Source organism: Aedes aegypti, chromosome 3, assembly GCF_002204515.2.
Source record: "Aedes aegypti strain LVP_AGWG chromosome 3, AaegL5.0 Primary Assembly, whole genome shotgun sequence".
In the NCBI taxonomy this organism is placed as follows: Eukaryota; Metazoa; Arthropoda; class Insecta; order Diptera; family Culicidae; genus Aedes; species Aedes aegypti.
Window position 1 is genome coordinate 117543761 of NC_035109.1, and position 7675 is coordinate 117551435.

The 7675-nt window shown below is 37.9% G+C and overlaps 1 long non-coding RNA gene across 1 annotated transcript; it reads right to left on the reverse strand.

Moving 5' to 3' along the window:
* Positions 1-1127: 1127 nt before the first annotated feature.
* LOC110678573 lies at positions 1128-2877 on the reverse strand. The gene is made up of 2 exons (XR_002501748.1): positions 2388-2877; positions 1128-2321 (listed from the first exon to the last, which is right to left on the reverse strand). It is a non-coding gene; the product is annotated as an uncharacterized LOC110678573 (long non-coding RNA).
* Positions 2878-7675: the final 4798 nt, after the last annotated feature.

Consider the following 7675-nt stretch of genomic DNA (forward strand, 5'->3'; position numbering starts at 1 on the left):
TTGGCTTCGGGTCGCCATCGACTCCCTAGCATTTGAAGGATAGAAACGAAGCAATTTGAAAAGACACAGGACTTAGATACATTTGGTAGGTGTTTTTGAAAGCTCTGTTTACTCATCAAATTTGGACACGGTCAATTAAACAAGGAATGGATGGCCAAGCAGTAATGCAGAATGTAATGAGTAGAAAACAATCAGCAACATCAATCTAATCATATCAAAATCTATTCTCCACACCGCAATAGAACAAATAAAAAAAAAAGAATTTGAGCATTTCTAAGCGCATACACTTATGGGCTATCTCTTTACACACGAAAGAATAAATGTTTAAGCGATCGTAGTTTCCAAGACACCTGGAACGAACATCGATGTGCATCGACGGGGCAACTTCCAAAAGTAAATATCATGATAACTCTATTAAAAACTAATTACATCTCAATCTTTCCATCTTTCGTTGTATTATGGGAAGCAATGATGAGTGAATAAATACCCAGCAAAAGGCGTAGCCGACTGATCCACATCTGGCCAAGGAATGGAGCCGTGGAATGAGAGGGCATATTTTCCTACACCTAAATGTAAACATAAAACAGTGCAGGCGGCTGGAACTGAACCTTGTTCGGGGAGGGCATATTTAAAATTATTACAACTGATAGAGTATGACTAGGGCAGCACATATAAGCGTTCAAACTTGCTATGTACGATTCTAGGGAATCATCGAACGCAAAGGAACTATTAGGCTTTAGCTGAAAATTAAAGGTACTATTAGGCTTTAGCTGAAAATTAAACGAAATGTCGTAACAATAAATGAATTTGGTTTATTTTTGCTATATGCCTCAGTTTACACTACATTGGAATTTAAACATTTTTATCTGTGTATGTGAATTTGTCAATAACGTCGGATTTTCGACTTAAACAGCAATTTAGGTAGTGGTACAATACAATGTGGGTATTTTCGGATTTCGAAAATCGTCGTCTAACTTTTTTTCCAATATTTTAAAATTCCGAAAGGCGGAAAACTTTAAGGTAAAACGCCAATATGGACAATACTGCAAGGCTGAATTTTTAAAGACCGAAGAAACTAGAATATAGAAAGACTGAAATGCCAAAACGCCCAGTGTTGAACATTTCGACAGGCAGAAAATACCAAAAGGTGGAAAATATTCTTCTTGGAATAACGTCCTCACTGGGACAAGCACTTCCACAGTTTTTAACTGAGAGCTTTTTTCCAAAGTATACAATACACAAAACATACGATCAAACTTTTAAACTCAACACAGATGAAAATACTTTAATTTGATTTTTTTTAATAAATAGAACCACTTTTGCATTATTATTATTAAACCACTGACTGACCAATTTGTCACTAATTCATATAATTATTAGCTCATTTTTGTTCCGAAAAAGCCCAGGTTAGTTCCCAGCTTCAGCATCCATCGAAAAGTGTATTCCCAGAAGCGCCATTCCCAAAGAAAATCCAAATGATCCATCGCCAGTGTCGTCTTCGGGCAGCTTCTGCGGCAACAGTGAGTAACAGAAGTGGGTGGTGCGGGATTATCGAAATTGTTTGAATTTAATCGAGTGCGCTCTGAGCTGCCGTCATTTCTTTCCCCCTTCATGCTTGGGCTCCGCAAGAGTCGAGCTTTGTTTGTCCAACCAGCGGAAAAACCAGAACCAGAACTCCTCTGCTTGCTTGCTTGCCGGCGGGATTTGATGGTGGAGCAGGAAGATTTGGGAAGCTTTGAAAGCGTATCGTTTCGCTGCTTGAACCGCTACATAATCGCGCTGAGGACAAATGGACTTTGAAGTGATTTCATTCGTAAAATTAGAGCTGTATAGAGGATAATTGACGAGTGTTTGCTTTTATGTAACAATCACGGAAGATTTGCTGCGGGGTTGGATCCTTTGGGAAAGGGCCTACATCAATAACCGTACTGCTGATAACCGCCATAGTGCTGCGGATTGGTACAAGGCACGACGTTAGTGTTCGCCGGCTGTACCGTATTTTGCCACTGGTAGCCGAACGAAGGTTGCACATGATAAGGATGCATATTGTACGGTTGGTAATAGTGATACTGGACCTGGGGAAGCTGCGGCTGTGACTCTGGCTGCTGGAAAACTGGTGGCTGGTTGCTGGAAAACTGAGGAAGCTGCGGATATGACTCTGGCTGTTGGAAAACTGGTGGATGGACAGTAGTGGTTGGTTGATTATAATTGAAATAATTTGGGTCTACGTAAGGAGTTTCAATTAGGGGCCTTCGTGTTCTAGTTATTGGCGGAAGCATTGTGTTGTATTCATAATCATCTGTGGATGATTCTCCAAGGTGCTGAAATAGGCAAAAGAAAACGTTAGTTAGAAGTTATCAGTAAGTATAATTCTACTGCAATCTTACCACAGTCGGTGCCGCCCTTGACAAACTAACTACCGAGTACAAAACGATAACGAAACGTAGCATCGTCTTAACCGGGACAAGTTCAATTCCTTACTGAACGAAGGAATTCTAAAACGGGTTACTTAAATTGCACATCCATCAATAGTAGCTCAGATTGATTTGACTTGCCGTACATATTTTATCAGCAATAATCATTAACGTCATCATTGCGTTCCCGTTTACTTGACACACAATGTCGAATCGTTGCAATGATCTACTGCTCGCGCTGGTCAGCAGTGTGTCATGACTGTGAAGCGTTGCACTTTAATGTATGCAGATGCAGGGCGGGCGTAATTCTACATCCACAATGTGCGGTATGAGTAAGATTGATCGTGAGAACAAAATTCGTGAATCGTTTTGAGATGATTGTCAGTTTGAATTTTCAACACCTGGTAGGGTATGAGTCACAAACAATGCGATGAATCAGGGGCCCTGATTTTTGGGAGCCAAAACGTTCCAAGTTGTTTGTTAATGCGAAGATTGTACCAGTTGACGAATTCCATGTCAAATCGGTCAGTCACAGAACTCGACCATCTTCGAGTTGCAGTGAATTTTGCACATGTTTTTGGTATGGCACAATAGGCGTTTTCCATAGAAAAATCGATCATTTCAAAGTTTCATGAAAATCTGAGACCCTCCGGCCCACTTTGTACGGAAATAAAAAAAAAATCCCCAATATTAAGAATGGGGTTTTAAAGTAATTTAAAATCTATTGTTTACTCTTGAATTTTCATGAAAAAAACATAACAAATTTTTTCAGTGCATATTTTATTCTTGTAGCCCAAAAGGGTTCACTACAACTTCTTCATAGAACATTTTTCTCTGAAATCAACCGTTTCGGTGTTAGAATTTTTCAAATAAATTGCATGCAAAAATTTATAGGCCTTTTTCAAAAGTTATTGTCGAGTCAAACATGAAGCCAACTCCACGTTCTGCTCTGTCGCCACCGCTGTAGTAGATGTGGTACTTGAATGAAGTGTTGGCAATGGGGTCCACCGCTTCGAATTCGCGGTCTCCGGCTCTCGGCCAGCGTATTTCCTGGATAGCTGCCACGTTCACGCAGACATTCGGCAGTTCACGAGCCAGGAGCCCAACACGCGTGGGTTCATTCAAAGTTCTCACGTTCCAAGATCCAACTTTCCAATCATTGCCCTTTATTCGTTGCCGGGTCTGTTGCCGTAAAATCAATCCGTTTGCTCTACTTTTGCCTTTCTTGGTTGGTGAAGAGTCTTCGATAGGCCACCTAACCAGGGTTGCGCTACCTACATCGTGCTAGAGGGGCTGCCTCCTCGGTGCTGACACGATACAGCAATGTCCGTTTGTTCTTTACATGATGACCACGGTCATAGCCATCACAACCATCCACCTTTATCAGGGCTTTGGACCTGTAGCTCTGGTTCTCAATAGTTTCAAGTTCTTTTGAACATGCTACTATGGTGAGCCGTTATGCGCTAGCGGTGTGCCAATTTGATATCGTGAGTTTAATTATCTTCAAGAAGAAGAAGAATAGGAAGAAGCGAGACTACTGGAACGTTAAAAATATTTCGCTTAGTTCAAAATTCAGATATCTAGATAGGATAGAAAATACAATCAATCGTGTCAGAAAACTCTCGCGAGATATGCCACTCAATTTGTCTGCAGGTACTGTCTTCTCTGTTCTATATTATTTCCATTCCGCTGTTTTACATTTCAACTCTAAATGAAGTGTATCGGATTCATACCCCTGGGTAATTTCTGTCTGCCATCCGTATCGTTAAATATTGTTACTTCGCGTTCCGTTGATGACTTTTCCTCCGTCACAGGGATAGATCGCGATGCTTTGGGGCCCGGGAATGGAAAGTAGCTCATTTTCTATTCTATGGATAGGTTTCTATCATTACTCTAAATGATTACGTTTATAGCAAACATGTCGCATTGCTGTGATTGAAAAAGCTGCTTATTGAATTCTCTTTGATTGAAAGTTATCTGGGAAGGTGGATGGAGTCCGTTTTATTTTGTGTCGTCTTTTTTCAGCTAAAACAGCGTCTCAAACTCAAGTGTCTGCATTTTATTAGTTATTTAATGAACCCTTTTTTTACATTAGCAGGTAAACTCTTGCACTCGACCATAAGCTAGCTTGACTAAGGTAAAGGTATGCGACATGCAATTTTTATGTAAATACTAAACGAAACGATACACAGCATACCTAGCATTGGTAATAACGAAACGAAATATAGAAGTCATTGGGTTTTGACAGATTTTCGATGGGTTTTATGATTGAATCATTTTTGACGGCATGAGCATGAACCTCTCATGTGTGAGTTTTACGAAGCAGATCTCAAATGAGTTTGCGCTCACGGGAGAATTCAGTGATTGAGACTTAAGTGTGAGTGTACCATCAGAGCAATTCAAATAATTATAATCTTTCATTCATTCATGCAAATTCCATATTTTGGAGCAGAAACACTAATGCACCCACTATAAACCACACAGCCATCCGGAGAGCAAGCTTTCAGTTTCAATCAGTTCTGGTGCTGGATGCATGCATGCAAGCATTCCTCCTTGTATGTTGGTTGTGCGTTTTCCTACGACTCTGCCACCGTGTACAAACCGTGTTTTGATCTATAAATATTTATGCGAAAACATCCTATGCATAACAAATATTTCATCACTCGGTTGCTCTATTCATAGGCACGCGCAAACCTACATAAATACCAGCGACTTTCTGATCCGATTTCAGGATCTCCCGTTCAGGACATCCTCCGTTAGGGGAGAGAGCGAGAGTAGGCTGAGGAAGGCATGTTTAGTGGCATTGATTTGCATGGCTCGGATAAATTTTGCTCGGTGATGCATGGAATCCCTGATAAAAATATTTATAAAATACGATGTTTTTCTTTTTGTTATAATATCATACTTCCTAATAGGTTAACCGCAAACGAAGCGTTATTTTTACAATTGACTTTTAACAGTGCCTTCTCGATTTTGACAACTTCCGCTTTTGTCTACCCACGATTTCAGCAACATCCGTTTTAGGCAACCATTTCTTCTTTATTCTTTACTTTGGCAACACATTGAAAAATATTTTCAATTAATTATTAGTCACTGATACCTAACATTTTGAGATACATCAAAATAAAAAAGGTGGTGAATATGGAGAGAAGAAACTTAATGTTTAGTGTACTTATGAGAAAAACTCTCATTTTTTAAGGTTATCGCTTAACGTATAGGCGAAGTCTTATAAAGCGGGTAACGTGTTCAATTTTTTGCTACATATTTAAATAGGTTTCATGAATTGGTGACATCACATGTTTAGATAATTTCAAATTGTTGATCAGGATGGTTTTTGTAGTTGTTGTGCTTGTAAGAATTTTAAAACATATGAATATGATACTGTTATTAAAGAAGTTTGGCAGTCTGAGAACGTAAACATGTTTCTAATCATCTCGTGAACATTATTGCTCATCCATGAAATATTTTAGGAAACAACTGGTAAGTGATTTCTTCTAGATATTTTAGGAGGCACATCAGTAATATTTTTTGGAGAAAATAAAGCAAAACTATGTGCATAACGCTAAATGGCAATTTCAGCAGAATGTTAAGAATGGTTTTGACGTTTTCATTGACGGAATATGAAAGAGAAATTCTAGATCAAATTCATTCAAGGATGAAGCCATGTTCAAATTCGATTCCCCAAATCTCCGCAGCATTTTTTTTGCAATTCTGCAAAATGCTAATTTTATCTGGAGCAGCAGTTGACGTTATTCTCGAGAAAAATCAGCACAATTCAATTCAGAATTCAAAATCAATACACAGTAAAATCTTTCAGACATATCGTCCCGTTGATGCTATAACTAGATAACTTTATATTTGAAATTTTTGACTTCAATATGTCAAAACATTATTATCAATTAGATCTGCAAAATATCCACAGCTCATAGGTGTGTGATTGAATATACATATGTTGATATTTAATTTCCAATCAAATTCTCTGCGATTAGCCATCACCTTGTACAACGAGCATATTTTCAAAGTTGCACATCTCAAAATTTTGATTTTCGAGTTATCTAGTTGTAGCATTAAGGGGACGATATATGCCTAACAGTATTCTTGTATAAATAAAAACTTAAATAGTAACTTCAGAGTTTCAACAGCTATTTCTTTCCACTATTTCCATTAATAATCGATTCATTAAGTTCATAGAGTTATTAAACTTCATCATGTTTAACAATTCTTTTGAACAATTCTAAAAAAATACTCAACAAATTTGTTCACCATCTCTTTAAGAAACAAAACTCTAAAAGTAATGATTTATTTATTTATTTGCAATGCAATAGTTTTAAAAGTTTTTCTATGATATTCAACTATCCTTTTTGAAATTACTTGGAATCCAGATGAGCATTGAAGATAAACAAGCCTTCATAGTATCATTCCTGATTTGCTTATAACAAAATAAAATTAAGTTTCGCATTACCATGGAACAATAAAATATGCATGAAGTAGAAACATAATAGACTTCAATTTTACATCAACAACATTTGTGAATTTACAGTAAGAAAAATATATGCTTCAACCTTGCTGAAACATTCAACATTAACAATATAGACGCTATTGGGCACCATAGGTTCAACTATCAAATTGATAGTAAATTTTTATTCGGGATGACATCGGTTGCAAGAAGAATTCATCCCCGTTATCATCTACATTTGGTGCGCTATCAGGTGATTGAATAGCGGTGGGAGGACACATTTCACTGCCGCTGACACGGAAGCTTGTGATGGGGCGGCACTACTGCATTTTAACTCTATGCTGCCATAACAATGCTTCAGATATCTCCGGATGATCTGCGAAATGCCAGAACGAGATTATCACATGATATGGGGTAGAGAGTGAGCATTCCCGGGATTTATATCAATGAAGAAAAGTCTATTCTACACACAACAAATTAGCTCGATATATACATATTTTTGACTTTCTATTCAGCGGCTTGTTTGTGGAAGCGATTATAAACAGTAAGTAATTGAATTGGGGACATATTTTTGAAGCACTCAGGTTTTGATAAATGTTTTAGAAATGTATCAATATAAAAATAGCACAGCGTAACGAACCTGACATTTTTGCATGTCTCAAGGATTAAATTATGTGTCTCTAATAGGGGTTGCTGAATCTGATGCCGTTTACAGAAATGTTCCAGCACGTCACAGTTTTGAGCTTCAGGTCACCACAATTATATAAAACATTGGTTTCATTGACGTTTAGATGAAATTTAAGGT